This window comes from Siphateles boraxobius, unplaced genomic scaffold (assembly GCF_051911475.1).
Source record: "Siphateles boraxobius isolate OS27281-9 unplaced genomic scaffold, OSU_SipBor_1 1, whole genome shotgun sequence".
In the NCBI taxonomy this organism is placed as follows: domain Eukaryota; kingdom Metazoa; phylum Chordata; class Actinopteri; order Cypriniformes; family Leuciscidae; genus Siphateles; species Siphateles boraxobius.
Genome location: NW_027508699.1, coordinates 3,270,487 through 3,286,238, shown reverse-complemented (window position 1 = coordinate 3,286,238; position 15,752 = coordinate 3,270,487). Strand labels below are relative to the sequence as shown.

The 15,752-nt window shown below is 38.7% G+C and overlaps 1 non-coding gene across 1 annotated transcript; it reads left to right on the top strand.

Annotated features, from left to right (window-relative positions):
• Window positions 1-4,881: 4,881 nt before the first annotated feature.
• Window positions 4,882-5,000, top strand: LOC143742255 (5S ribosomal RNA). Its single transcript, XR_013205406.1, has one exon. It is a non-coding gene; the product is annotated as a 5S ribosomal RNA (ribosomal RNA).
• Window positions 5,001-15,752: the final 10,752 nt, after the last annotated feature.

Genomic DNA, 15,752 nt, shown 5'->3' with positions numbered 1-15,752 from the left:
AGAATAAAAACATGTATTTTAAATTTTATGTGGGATGGTAAACCAGCTAAAATAGCTTATGACACAATTATTGGAGAGGTAGATAAGGGAGGTTTGGGACTGATAGATCCAATGATAAGAAAGCAAAGTTTGAGAATAAAGACTGTAAAAAAGTTTTTAAAAAAGGATGATTTAATTTGGAAAAAAATAATGAGTTTTTATATAAATAAGTGTGGAAAAATGGGGGATGATTTTATATGGATGCATTTTAAGGACAATATGATAGAGGGGATACCGGAATTTTATAAAGAAGTTTTAAAAGCATGGAAAGGTTTCAAAGAAAATGTAAATATTGAGTTTAAAGGGAGAGAACAACTATTGAAGCAACCACTCTTTTTAAATCAACATATTATATTCAACAGAAACACCTTTTTTTATAAGAGTTGGTATTATGCAGGACTAAAACAAGTTAAAGACATTTTATATGAGGTAATACCAGGATTTTTACCTTTACAAGCAATCATAGACACATTAGAAGTAAATGAAGATATAGAAAATAAGCAATTGATAAAGGAGCAATATTTGAAAATAAAAGAAGCCATACCAGTAGAATGGATAAAAAATATTGAAGATAAAGTAAAAGTGTATGAAAATTTGAATGTATTTTTAAAAAGAAAATATGAAAATATTTCTTTTAATGATTGTACTTTAAAAATGTTTTATGGTTGTTTATGTAAGTCTGTTTTTAAAATACCAAAAGCAATTGAGTATTGGGGAAAACTATTTGATAATTTTGATGCATCCAACATATGGAAAAATGTGAGAATTAATTTTAAGAGTCCTATGTTGGAAAATTTTGATTATTTATTAAGACACAATTGTATAAAGACAGACATGATATTGTGTAAAATAGGGTTGTTACAAGATGAAAAATGTAAAGTATGTATGGAAAAAAAAGAAGGTGTTATGCATTTGTTTGTAAATTGTAAAAAGTTAAATGGTTTTATGAAAATGTTAAAAAAAGATAATAGGTGATTTTTTATTTGATAAAAGAATAATTTTAGAAGAATGGGAAACAACTTTTTTATTTGGTTTTAATGGTAAAGCAAAAAATAAGTTTGCTCTTAATTTTATGCTAACAGTTGCAAGATTTGCTATATGGAGAAGAAGGAATCTAATGAAACAAAAGAAAATAGAACTTCCAATAAGTGTGTTTTATAAGCAGATCTTGAGTGACGAATTGAAAGTTTTATATGATTATTTTAAAATGAACGAGAAAATGGAAATATTTGAAGAATGTATATTAAGAAATAATGCGTATATTGTTAAAACAAGTTATGGTTTTAAAGTTATATTGCCTGAAAATGTGTAAAGATGTTTTTTGCTTGTATATGTAATTGTTTTTGTACTTGTTTTTGTATTTGTTCTTGTTCTTGTTTTGTTTTTAAATGAAAAATATTGTTATTAATTGAAATATTATAAAAAAAATTAAAAAAAACACGCCCGATCTCGTCCGATCTCGGAAGCTAAGCAGGGTCGGGCCTGGTTAGTACTTGGATGGGAGACCGCCTGGGAATACCAGGTGCTGTAAGCTTTTGCTTGATCAATTCACTAATACACTTCAGGGCTCGGCTCCCACGGTTTTTCCTTTATCCTTTTCAATTCAATTGCTTCATTTATTTGTCTTTCATGTTGCTTTCTCTCTGGGTTCTGTCTGCTTTCGGTGTGGTAAAGGACAGCTCAGCCTCGTCATTCTGTGTTTCTCCTCCAGGGGGCGATCGACAGGCTTTTCTCTCTCAGTCTACAAGCAACACACAACTCTGAGCGCTTGTTCTTTTGTAACCCGCTCCTTTCCTCGACTTCAATTAGACCCGAGGTTCCCAAACTGTTTTTGTCAGCAGAACGCTCAGATTATAGCTTAATATTTCATTAATTCCACACACATTTGCATGTTCATGGATTTTTAATTAGGCTACTAACCTATAACTGGCCCTGCACTGGGTCTGAATAGGTTTTAGTGTTGGTACTTATTCTCAGTGTTGGTACCAGATCTCTCAAGATCTCAGCATTTTCACTTATTACAATCCAGACTTTATTTCTCTCGTACTAAGGTATTTGTTCAGAGTTAACAGTTTTAGATGTTGATGTTTTATTGAAAATAATAAAGTTTGAAGTCACCATTATGGTGAGCATGTGCCAGGGAACCAGTATGGTGCTTTAGTTAGATTATTGCCTCTTGACTTTTTAACTAAAATTTTTCTTTTGCTGATTTAACTTAGACCAGAGGAGTTTGGTTCCAAAACGAAATAAAAATTTGTTTTCTTTACCAAGAAAGTGGAAAGATGAAAACAACTATTTTCTGTTTCCATCTTTCACATAGCATTTGTAGGGTATAATGACAAAAAAAATTAAATCCAGGTTTTGATTTTCAAAGATTTATTATAAAAACGGATTCCCCCCCCCCCCCCCCCCCCAAAATGCAATAAATCCATTAAAGATTTTTTCAAAATGCAATTAATGCAATTAAAACTGGCGTTTGTTGCGGTTGTGAAAGAAAGGGAGAAAACATGGCAGAATAACACGGCGGATATCGCATTTTACTTAAGATTAAACATTGACTTTTCAATACCGACCAGATACAATCCTGATTCTTGCGGTAACTCAATTTTATTAAAATGGCGTTTAGGAATCAATCTCATTGGTCACTTTGTAGTGATGGTGTATTTATTTGATTCACTGAAACTAGAGTATAATCTCTGATTATATTGTTTAAAATTAAATTGTTTATTTTTCATGCCGATCCTACTGCAGAAATTTCTACTCTGTTGTGACAGAAAATGGTTTGTCAGAGTCAAGAATACTCACACAGATATCAAGAATCAGCAAATGAATCTCAACAATGGTGACAATTAAAAAAAATCAGATTAACTCTGAATGTCACAAAACAAGCTAATAGTCACAAAAAAAGCTTTCTTGATTGTCACCATTGTTGAGATTCATATGTTGATTCTTGATGTCTCTGTATGCTTAAGTAAAGAATAAAATCCAAGGTTGATTAGAGCGCTGCAGTTCCATTTTTCACCACAGCTTTTGCATAGGAGAATTTGTCGGGTGCTGTAGAGATGGGGAGACTGCTGCTTATTATCTTAGATTAGTAGTGGGAAGTTCGGATCGTTTTACTGCCTCGGATATTTGAGTCTTGTTCAGCAAAATGAACGGATCTTTTTATCGAGTCATTTCGTTCATTTCAGCATAATATAATTAAAATGGCATGTTAAATATCCCAACACATCTAGTACTTACAGAAATGTTGATTACATTTGTGAAAAGAATAAAAATAAACTCTTAGGTAATGCAGCCAAAGCCAAATTATAAGAAACCGACATGTTTTATTAATTGATTAGTTGTTGGGTCTTAAGTTCAGACTATTGCAGTCGAATTCTGTTGGTTCATCTTCTGATCCGAGACATTCTTTCCTTTGCAACTTCATATTTATCAGGTTAGTTCTCCTCTCGTGTCTCGAGACGTTAGTTGTCGACTCGCCAGTGTCTGACTCTGCTCTGTCTGCCGGGCCGACCGTGCCGTGTGTGATACAGCAGGGCCGGAAAGTGAAATGATTAGTTCATCTTTCGAGTCTCGAGTTCGGGTTCGGACGGGTCCGAGTCTTGAGTTCTTCCTGTCAGTCCCATATAGTCTATGCTGTCAGTACCGGAAAGAGAAATGATTAGTTCATCTGGTTCGGGTTCGGACGGGTCCGAGTCTCGAGTTCTTCCTGTCAGTACATATAGGCTATGCTGTCAGTACCGGAAAGAGAAATGATTAGTTCATTTGGTTCGGGTTCGGACGGGTGCGAGTCTTTCATTCTTCCTGTCAGTCCATATAGGCTATGCTGTCAGTACCGGAAAGAGAATGATTAGTTCATTTGGTTCGGGTTCGGACGGCTGCGAGTCTTTCGTTCTTCCTGTCAGTCCATATAGGCTATGCTGTCAGTACCGGAAAGAGAAATGATTAGTTCATTTTCTTCGAGTCTCGCTTTAAATCCTTCGTTCTTTTGTCACGTGACCGCTGGTATCTTGCATCAAATACAACATTAGATTTGTGTTATTGACTGTGTCTGAATGTATATTGTTTTATAATTAGGAATTATAATTCAAAATATGTGCAACAAACATTATCTGAAAAATAAAAGTTCCATCGTATTATTGTCCCTGTCCGTCTCTTTTTTTAATATGTTTCTTTTGCATCTGTGGTGTGTTTTATTATATATTATACATTAATTAACTACTATTATATTATACATTAACTACGTGCTTGTTTGTAAAAAGGTTGTGAATTAGTAGGCTATTCAATACGTTTACAAGTCACGGGACAAAAGAACGAAGGACTCAAACTCGAAGACTCGAAAAAATGAACTAATCATTTCTCTTTCCGGTACTGACAGCATAGCCTCTATGGACTGAGGACCCGGACCCGTCAAACCAAAGACGGAACCAAAGACTCGGACCCGTCCGAACCCGAACTCGAGACTAAGATGAATGAACGAATCACTCTCTGAGACAACTCGGTAGTCCCGAGTCATTTTAAAGATTCGTTCAAAATGAACGAATCGTTCATGAACGACACATCACTATCATAGATACATGCTTAAATGCATAAATCTAAACGCTACATTTTAATATCCTGCTCACTTTACGTCTGAAAATAGTCAAGAAAATCCCAAAAATATTTAATTTATTATTAGTTTAATGCATATAGAGGTCTAATGAATCAACATTTTGAGCAGCTGTATAAAGACATGAAAACGCTTTGTGGATGCTGTTTGTCTTGCAGCTGCAGTGTGTGTGAATGCGGGCCGAGACTCGTGTGCCTTCTTTAAATATCCCTCTATCGGCTGAGACTCTCGCTTACGGCCATACCACCCTGAACACGCCCGATCTCGTCCGATCTCGGAAGCTAAGCAGGGTCGGGCCTGGTTAGTACTTGGATTGGAGACCGCCTGGGAATACCAGGTGCTGTAAGCTTTTGCTTTATCAATTCACTAATACACTTCATGGCTCGGCTCCCACGGTTTTTCCTTTATCCTTTTCAATTCAATTGCTTCATTTATTTGTCTTTCATGTTGCTTTCTCTCTGGCTTCTGTCTGCTTTCGGTGTGGTAAAGGACAGCTCAGCCTCGTCATTCTGTGTTTCTCCTCCAGGGGGCGATCGACAGGCTTTTCTCTCTCAGTCTACAAGCAACACACAACTCTGAGCGCTTGTTCTTTTGTAACCCGCTCCTTTCCTCGACTTCAATTAGACCAGAGGTTCCCACACTGTTTTTGTCAGCAGAACGCTCAGATTTCAGCTTAATATTTCAATAAATCCACACACATTTGCATGTTCATGGATTTTTAATTAGGCTACTAACCTATAACTGTTTTTTTAGGCTTTTAGGCTTTTTTAGTTTTTTAACTGGCTTTTAAGGTTCTCATCCGTTCAACTCATCTCATCTCATTCTCATCCGTATTTTGTTGAGTTACAGGCTTTTACTTTGAAGCTTATAGAGTTAAGGGTTTTGCATAACCTACTTAATGAGCTAAACCTATATTATACACTACCGGGGGTTTCAAACTTGTGCCCTAGACAGCTGGGAACACAATTGTTGCTGCTGACGTTAGCTAACTAGCTTCTGTAAAGTTACACAAAGTAGCCTAGAACTCACTCCACAAGAAATCACAACACACCAAATGTTAAATTATGATGTGAGCGCGCTTCCTATGAAGTCAACAAACTATACAGAAAATACATTTTTAAAACGTAACGTTACTCTAAAACGTATAACTCTATCAAAACATCCACATTAACAGAATATCCTTCAAAATAAAAGCATGAGACTGTCACTGCATGCCAGCAGCGAGCTGATTGGCTTTTTGTGAGGCCAGCTTTTTCAAAGGTTGCAACGCTGAAACGTAAATAGGACCTGTGTCCACCAAAGCATTCTTTTCTGACGACAGCATCTTTTTTCAATTCATTGCAAAGGGGGCGCCGCGTTTTTACAACATGGTAAAAACGACAGCAGCGTGACAAAACACTTAATTTCTTGCATTTTGGAGACATTTCAGCACCAATTTATGGTAGAATTGTCTTTATTTAAATAGTGAAACATAAAATCCAGGTGACAATTCAAACAGAATATAATGCAGTAAAAACATATGGTGTGAAACAAAAATACAAAATAAATTGTGCAGTTTGAGTTGTTAAAATTAGTTACTCCTAGGCTAGATACGGTATAATATAATATGTCAATTGCTTCACTGATTATTCATCCTGTTCTGTTTTTGCACCTAAAGGCTGCTTGAAATATTGTATTATATAGTATTGGCTTGAAAGCAGCGGGGGAAAGGAGTTGGGCTCCTGTCACACACAGTGACGGACATGCACGCCGAGCCGCCTGTGCTAATCTCAGTGCGACTGCCCTCAGCCTCGTCCGCATCTCTACCTTTTTAAACTTCAGACACTTGCCCATTCTGAGTGGACAGCTAACGTTAGCTTGTTAGTAGCCCGTCAGAGACGTTTTGTTTTCTTTCCCAACAACTGACTGATTCGCACCAGAGCTGGATGCACCGCGAACACTCCACAGTTCAGAGCGTAAAGCTAAACACTGACGTAAACAGTAACGTTAACGTTACCTGTACTGCCGTATAACATCAGAGTCACACCAAACAGAGTCAATTGTAAAGTCACACACACACAAAGTATTTATTTATGACGTTACGGCATTTAATAACAACAGGATCGACACCCGGTAGAAAAGAGATTAACGTGTACAACTAACCGCCGATTCTGTCCCCCTCGTTAATTTTCTAATTTAAACCGCAACACACATATATGGCAGACCTGCCTGCAGCAAGCAACAGTTAATTTAACCTTACAAACGAACGTGAATGTTGGATTAGGATTTTCGCTCACTCAAAATGGCCCAGGATTACTTTAAAAGAGAGCCTTCATTTAACGTTCAGCCTCCAAAAAGACACCACTGACCTGGCACATCAACACGTTAACATACACTGTCTTAACCACAACCGAACATTTAACAGTTAACGTTTATGACATTTAACTTTAACGTTAACTTCTATGACATTTCAAAATTACCTTTTACACGCAAAGTGGAGCTGGGGATGAAGCTTTTGCTCGTTCACATTAACGTTACAGAGAGGAGACGCTGTGTATTTTTTCAAACAGCAGTCAAACTCCCGCTCCAAATAAAAATACTGACAATAGTTCTGTAAATTAACAGACCCATTGCCACAAAAAATGGAGAAGCGGGACATGACCAAATAATGGATGATAATTTGCCCTGACCTAATATTACAAAAAACAACTCACACAAACCTGGTCTGTTTTAAATCTTCTGAGAAAAAACAGCTCCCTAACCAAGCGCTGGTTAATAACAGCAGCTCACGAAAATTAAGTTAGCAATAGCCAACTGAGATTCAAAATGGTATGTTACACACAATGAACCCAGACAATATAACATTTAAAACTACTGCAAATAAAACAGTCACTTGGATAACGTACATTTTCCAAAACAATTACTGACCGCTGAAAGGCAGACCGTTGCAAATTATTTTTTGACATCTGCTTAACCTTATTACGTCCGTCTCTGGCCACGGCAGCTGGAGCAGAGATCAAAGTCCCATAATGCAATTCGAAACGTAAATAAACAGAAATACACCCGTAAATCACGTTCTATGGACAATTTCTGTAAAAATATACAGTAATACAACTGTTAATAAACAGATATTTCTTAGAGTGTAGACAACAATACTTCTTCTTTTCTATTTTCTATAGCAATGTATCCTCCCTACTGTCTGTGTAATACTATAACACCATCCCTGTGTCACTGTCCCATCTAGTCGTTTGCCACTTATTTATTAACTTTTTATTTAGAATCGACGTTCCCTCTTTTTTCCCAAAGGTAGGGGAGAGTGGGGCTGGTTGGGTCAAGGGTTGATTGGCACACAGTTCAAATCCAGTACACTAGAGGGCGCTGCCACAAAAATGTGACATTAAAATGACTGCCCTCTTGGCCTGAACACACCCATTTAGTAAAGTCATTGAATTGTCACTAACTTTTGAGGTGAGGATAACTTTTCTATTTTACTGTGTTAAAACAAAAAAAACGTTCTCCCACTAAATACATATTAGAACTATGATAGATATATAGATATATATATATATATATAATGCTTTACATATTTATCGGGATCAGTGTTAATTTTGTCAGCAAATTTTGATTTAGTTTTAGTCTTAGTCTTTTGACTAAAATGCCATTTAGTTTTAGTCATATTTTAGTCATCGGAATTGTTTTAGTTTTAGTCTAGTTTTAGTCGACGAAATACAATAACATTTTAGTCGACTAAATCTACAGTAGATTTAGTCGACTAAAATATAATGGGTTTAGTTCAATTGTAATGCATTAATTTAGAATTTCTCTAAAATTTCCAAACCCATATACTCCCGGAGAAAACATCTATTAACCTATTAATATGAATGATTTTTAAGTTTGAACATGCAATACAGATACAGATTTAACTGCTGTTACTTAAAAAATATCTTAAAATGAAATAAAACCACTTTTCCTAAAGTACAACACAGTCTTCTTTACAATGAATGATATATTCATTCCTTATAACTACTTACACATCATTCTTTATTCTTTCAAGCAGACATATTTATTTGTATGAATTAAATATAATTGATCCTTATTAAAGCTATTAACAAACAGTGAATGCTTTTCTCTTTTTCTTTTGTTGCTTGATCAAAATTAAGGACACGGACCGCATTAGGTTTATTGCCACTGTCACTTTAAGACGTCGGATCATGTCCAATGACATGCGGATACAATTGCACTGATGCACATCCGACACACTCACAGTTTAAGACATAACCAGCATAGTTTACATGAATACTCTCCAAAAAGGACATTTAGAAATACTGTTGTGTATTTCTCCATTCAGACACGAAAGAGAGCTCAATTCAGTAGCCTACTCGCGCGCTGTAGGTGTATTGTGCATGACTGCACGCTTCGGGTTAGGTGTGTGCGCAAAGAAAACCGCACCGAATAGAGCTCTTTTTTGCATCGTCACTCTTATTCAGAGATCTATATGTCTGCTCTACTCATTCTCCCAGACGTTCACATTTTTTAACGTTTTATGACCGCGGGGTAGATCACGTTACAGTAGCCTACAAATGTGCGCATCTACCACACACGCAGGACATCAGTTCTGACGGATCGCTTCCCAAATCGTCACTATCTAACATTTTCGTCTAGTTTTTATTCGTTGAAGAAAATGTCAATAGATTTTCGTCATAGTCTTTGTCATTCAAAACTAGGTTTTATTTAGTTATCGTCTCGTTTTCGTCTGTGAAAAAATGTCGTTGACGAATAATTTTCGTCGTTATTTTCGTCAACGAAATTAACACTGATCGGGATTGTATGTTATATTCTCATGAACATAAACTCATGTAAAAAAAAACATTTTCTTTTAGAAGGCAAAATGGTCAGAAAATATTTAAGAACAACAGACAGGGCAAAGACACCAGCACAGATTATGCTAGAGGCAGCCAGACAGGTGAAGACTCATAAAAAAAGTATTAGGAGCACAGCAAAGGACTTCAAAATACCATTCAGTACACTAAGCAGATACTGCCACAAGATCAGCCAGGATGAGATTGAAGGCAAGAAAGAGCTAGGTGTAGCTGTTGGTTACATCAGGAACAGACAAATATTTTCCGCAGATTTGGAAGAGGAGCTGGTTAAGTATCTGTGCAAGTCAGCCGACATTTACTTTGGCCTATCACCCAGGGAGGTTAAAAAGCTGGCCTTTCAGCTTGCTGTGTCACATGACATCAAGGTGCCTGAGACCTGGTCAGAGCAGCAGCAAGCTGGCCGTGACTGGTTTACTGCCTTTTTGAAGAGGCATCCTTCCCTTTCCATCAGGAAGCCAGAGGCCACAAGCCTTGCTCGTGCTACGAATTTTAATAAAGAAAATGTTAAAGCCTTCTTCAACAACCTAGAGACAGTCATGCAAAGGCACCGGTTTCCTCCAGGTGACATCTGGAACATGGATGAGACAGGTGTCACTACAGTCCAGAAACCAAACAGGGTCATTGCCAGGCGAGGATTTAAGCAAATTGGGTCAATAACCTCTGCAGAACGAGGGACGCTTATTACCCTTGCTTGTGCAGTTTCAGCCACAGGGAACAGCATTTCTCCTTATTTTATCTTCCCCAGAGTAAATTTCAGGGACCACTTCATTCTCAATGGACCTACAGGTTGCAAAGGAGGAGCAAACCCGTCAGGATGGATGAAGGAAGAACACTTTGTTGAATTCCTGAAGCATTTTGTGGAGAGTACAAAATGCACAAAAGAGAAGCCATGTCTCCTTTTGCTTGACAACCATGAGTCCCATCTCTCTATCAGTGGCTTGAACTATGCCAAAGAAAACGGTGTAGTCATGCTATCATTCCCCCCACACTGCTCCCACCGGCTACAGCCTCTTGACCGCACTGTGTATGGGCCTCTGAAGAGGCATGTCAACACAGCCTGTGATTCATGGATGCTGAACAACCCTGGCAAAACCATGTCTATATATGATGTGCCTGGAATCGTTGCCACAGCATACCCATTGGCTTCAACCCCTAACAACATCCAATCAGGATTCAGGGTGACTGGAATTTCCCCTATAACAGGGATGTTTTTCCAGAAGAGGCCTTTGCCCCATCTTATGTTACAGACCGGCCAAACCCAGTTCCAACTGCCGATCTTGTTGCTGTCCCCGATGAGCTTCACCCTGCCACAGACAACGTTGCACAACAGCTTCACCCTGCCACAGACAACGTTGCACAACAGCCTCACCCTGCCACAGACAACGTTGCACAACAGCTTCTCCCTGCCACAGACAACGTTGCACAACAGCTTCACCCTGCCACAGACAACGTTGCACAACAGCTTCACCCTGCCACAGACAACGTTGCACAACAGCTTCACCCTGCCACAGACAACGTTGCACAACAGCCTCACCCTGCCACAGACAACGTTGCACAACAGCTTCTCCCTGCCACAGACAACGTTGCACAACAGCTTCACCCTGCCACAGACAACGTTACACAACAGCTTCACCCTGCCACAGACAACGTTGCACAACAGCTTCACCCTGCCACAGACAACGTTGCACAACAGCTTCACCCTGCCACAGACAACGTTGCACAACAGCTTCACCCTGCCACAGACAACATTGCACAACAGCTTCACCCTGCCACAGACAACGTTGCACAACAGCTTCACCCTGCCACAGACAACGTTGCACAACAGCTTCACCCTGCCACAGACAATGCTGTGCCCGGACCAAGTGGTTTTTCTGCTGGTACTGGGAGACGTCCCCAAACCCCAGAAGAGCTGCGCCCATTCCCTAAGGCTGGGCCTAGGAAAGTTGTTGGTGCCGTCAGAAGGAAGAGGAAGACCGCCATCCTGACAGACACACCAGTCAAGCGACAACTGGAGGAACAAAAGGCCGCAACAAAGAAGAGACTCTTCAAAAAAAACAAGAAGCCACAACTGAAAGCTCCATCCAAAGCTCCTGCTCCTAAAAAAAAACAGAAAAGGAGATCATCGTCTGAGTCTGATGAAGATGAAGAGGAATACTGTCTGGTTTGTTTAGAATCATATGGGAATAGCCGACCTGGGGAAGTTTGGCTTCAGTGCCTGAATTGCAAAAAGTGGGCCCACGACTTATGCACTCCAGGTCTACCAGTCTACATCTGCCAGAACTGTGATTCATCTGATTGAGACACAGACATCTTGAAGTTAGCCTGCTAGTTAGCCCAACAGCATTTTTTCTGTTACTCCTAATACTACACACACACACACACACACACACACACACACACACACACACACACACACACACACACACACACACACACACACACACACAATTTACATATGTTAAAAATAATGAATGTTGTATAATAATATATATATATATATAATATGTAAAACAGTATATAGTAGCCCTATATATGATATAATATTATATATATTAATATGTAATACAGTAGGCTATATAGTAGCCCTATATATGATATATATATAGACTTTATATAATAATACTATAATATGTTGTATATTTACAAATAAGTTTAGCTTCAGTGCCACTCACCACACAAAAACTGTTGTTTAGTTTAAATGAATACAATCTTGTTTGTTTTGAGTTTTATGGGAATAGTCGGGGTAAGTTTAGCTTCAGTGCCACACACACACACACACATAAAAACGGTTGTTTAGTTTAAATTAATACAATCTCGTTTGTTTTGAGTTTTATGGGAATAGTCGGCCTGGGGAAGTGAGGTTTGGTTAATAATTTGGTTAAAATGGGCAGAAATTCTGTTGAATGTTATTCTGCATCTGGTTTGAATTAAATGCTCAAGTTCTTTATATTTTTCACCTCATTCTTTGTAACTATAGCATCTGTGCCAACCAACCCCATTGCATGTGCCAACTAACCCCCATACTGGGGCTGGTTGGCACAAGTGCACAACATCACTTTAATGATGAATAAAACATTTTTAGGAATCATTTGTTAACATTAAATGTATCTGTTGAGTAGCTGAGATCTTAACCTTTCAGTTGTTACTGGTTAGACTATTTTAACATATAGCATGACTGAGAAATATGACAGAGAGTGAAAAGTGTGCCAACCAACCCCGCTCTCCCCTATTTTAACATCCACCTATCTCTTGTCTAGTGCTACTTCTTTCTTTTTTTCTTCCTGCTAGTTTATCATCAACTTCATTAACAGATACTGATCTGGTACCCAACAAAAATACACCACTTTGTCTGATTTTGCATGTATTATACTAATTAAAGCTGAAGAAGAATCTGAGCATATTACTACTCTTTGTGGGGGGGGGCACTGTTTCGGTCAGAAGATCACAAAGAAGGTGCTCACCAACATGACAGACGAAAGAGGAAATAACCATCTAAAATCCAGAAATAAAAGAGTTACGCCAAATTACAAAGTTTAAGTTATTTTTCCTGTTCTCGTTTAGCGCCGGTCTGGCCACACCCACCGGCATGCGCGTCATTTACATGGTAATGACCTGAATGTGGGAAACGCCCCCGATCAACAGGATAAAACTGGCGGCAAACCTTTGGTTGGCTTTATTGACTTTTCCTCACGATGGCACGCCACGCACACGAGGAAGCTCTTCAGATGATCATAGACAGTGAGGAGGAAGAATTCACTTGTTCCTCAGAGTCAGAAGATGAAGACGTTGATGATGATGAAGGCCTGCATTTTGAGGATCACTTTCATCCAACACAGGACACATTTTCTGAAGAGTAAGCCATTTATATTTATTTTAGTAATTAGAGTCGCATATTGCTGTTTCAGATTAATATGGCCAGACGGAAATCTACCAGTTTGTAATATTCTGAGTGAAATGTGGACTTTTAGTACATCTAAATGCCTTCCAAAACAAGCGTATACATGTTATAATCTAAGAGAGAGAGAGTGAGTTACGCCAAATTACAGGAGAGAGAGAGAGAGAGAGAGAGAGAGAGAGAGAGAGAGAGAGAGACATTTAGCAACAAACCTTAACTGTTTTCAAACATCTGCTGAGGTGTAAATGTTTTGAATGTGAATAACAGAAGCGTGTCGACGCCCCATCAACAGCCACAAATCGCGCGACCGTTTATCCATTATTTATCAATGACCCTTTTCACAAACTGTGATGATAGTTTTAATGGTGATCACATTAACACTTTGCAGGATTTACGATGCTGATTACCATTAAAACTAGTCATCACAGGCTGTGTGATGAATAAAAATATATATACATTTATTATTTTAATTTATTTTCACTTTATAACTATAACTTACTTTGTTAATAAATTACCGTTGCATCAAATTACAAAAAACTATGGTGTTTCTAATACTGCCGCTGTGTATGACCATCAAATTAACATCTTTCTCTCTTCTTGACTGCCTTTATCAAACTCTCTCTTTCTCTCTCTCTGTCCTTTATATATATATATATATATATATATATATATATATATATATATATATATATATATATATATATATATATAATTACCTTTTTCTTTGTACTATTTTGGAAAATTGGAAAACACTATTGTGATTTTTATTTTATTTCTGTTGCTATTTGAGCAAATAAAAACACAAAAATATATATTTAATGTAGTCTCTCATTCACCATTTAACCATTTTACCCAACTATGATGATTTTCTCTTCATATGATGATTTTTTTTACCAATATTTGTGTTTGTACCTTTTCTTAGGAATGTGGTTCCTTCACGTGGACCTCACACAGGACGCAAGCGTCGTTCAGTTTTCAACGCGGTAGAAAATCTTAATGAGTAAGTCCACGTTTACCCGCCATTTTACAAGTGACAGATTCATTTTGATTGCATATGTACTGTGAAATAATACATGCAAACTATATGTGTATGGATGAATCTGTAAATAGCTTTTAATGAGACTGGGCAAAATATCAGTATAAGTTATTGATAATGATGAGGTGATCCTGTTGTCAACATGCTCACTTTTGTTTTCTCCCACCACAGATGTGAGAATGACAGTGACCAGATTCCTGTTTTAAAGGGAGCCAAGACTCTGACATGGAGAGAAGAGACTGATGTCGATGTGGCTCCAAAGTCTCTGAGATTCCTGCCGGCTCGGGAACCTGGGCCGCAGTCGAGTCTTGCTGACTCGCACTCTCCTATGAGTCTTTTCAAACTGTTTTTCTCAGAGAGCGCCGTGTCAAATCTGTGCCACAACACAAACGCTCAGGCTGCCAGGGCGCTCGCAAAGGGTCGCAAATACAGTTGGACAGATGTCAGTGTTGGCGAGCTGTATCGCTACATTGGACTCGTTTTCTACATGGCCACGGTGAAGATGAGCTCCATTGCTGACTACTGGCGGCAGGACAGTCTTTTCTCTGTGCCCTTTCCCGCCACAGTCATGTCTAGGGACAGATACCGCACAATTTCATGGAATTTGCACATAAGTCACCCAGAGGCAGACAAGGAAAATGACAAAAAGAGGGGAAATGCTGAACATGACCAGCTCTTCAGGGTCAGACCCCTCATGGACACCATCCGTCTTGCGTGCAAAACCTTTTATCATCCCAGAAGAAATTTAGCTGTGAAGGAAAGACTTGTGACATGCAGAGCAAATGCAGTAATGAGACGATTCATGAAAGCCGAGCCAGCAAAGCTGGGCTTCAAGTTCTTTGTCCTGGTGGACTCGTCGAATGGATATACTGTGGACCTCTCTGTGTACACGGGCCAAAACATCTTTCCCACAGGCCGTGGGATTTCTTATGATGCGGTGATGTCTCTTCTGGACAAGAAAGTTTTGGGTTCTGGCTACCATGTGTACATGGATGATTTCTTCACAAGTCCAAAGCTCTTAACAGACTTGCTTGCCATGAAGTTTGGTTCTTGTGGGACTTACAGAGACTATAGGAAGGACTTCCCACGGAGAGCATCTAATTCACTGACCAAAAAGTCCAGCAGGGGATCCATCCGGTGGATTCGGGATGGGCCTCTTGTGTGTGTGAAGTGGATGGACAAACAAGAGGTGTCTGTTTGTTCCACCATTCATGGTGCCTATACAGGAGACCGGGTGCAACGACAAGTGGAAGCACAAAATACACGGAGGACAAAGTCTTTTCCATGTCCTGCGCCTGTGACCGCGTACAA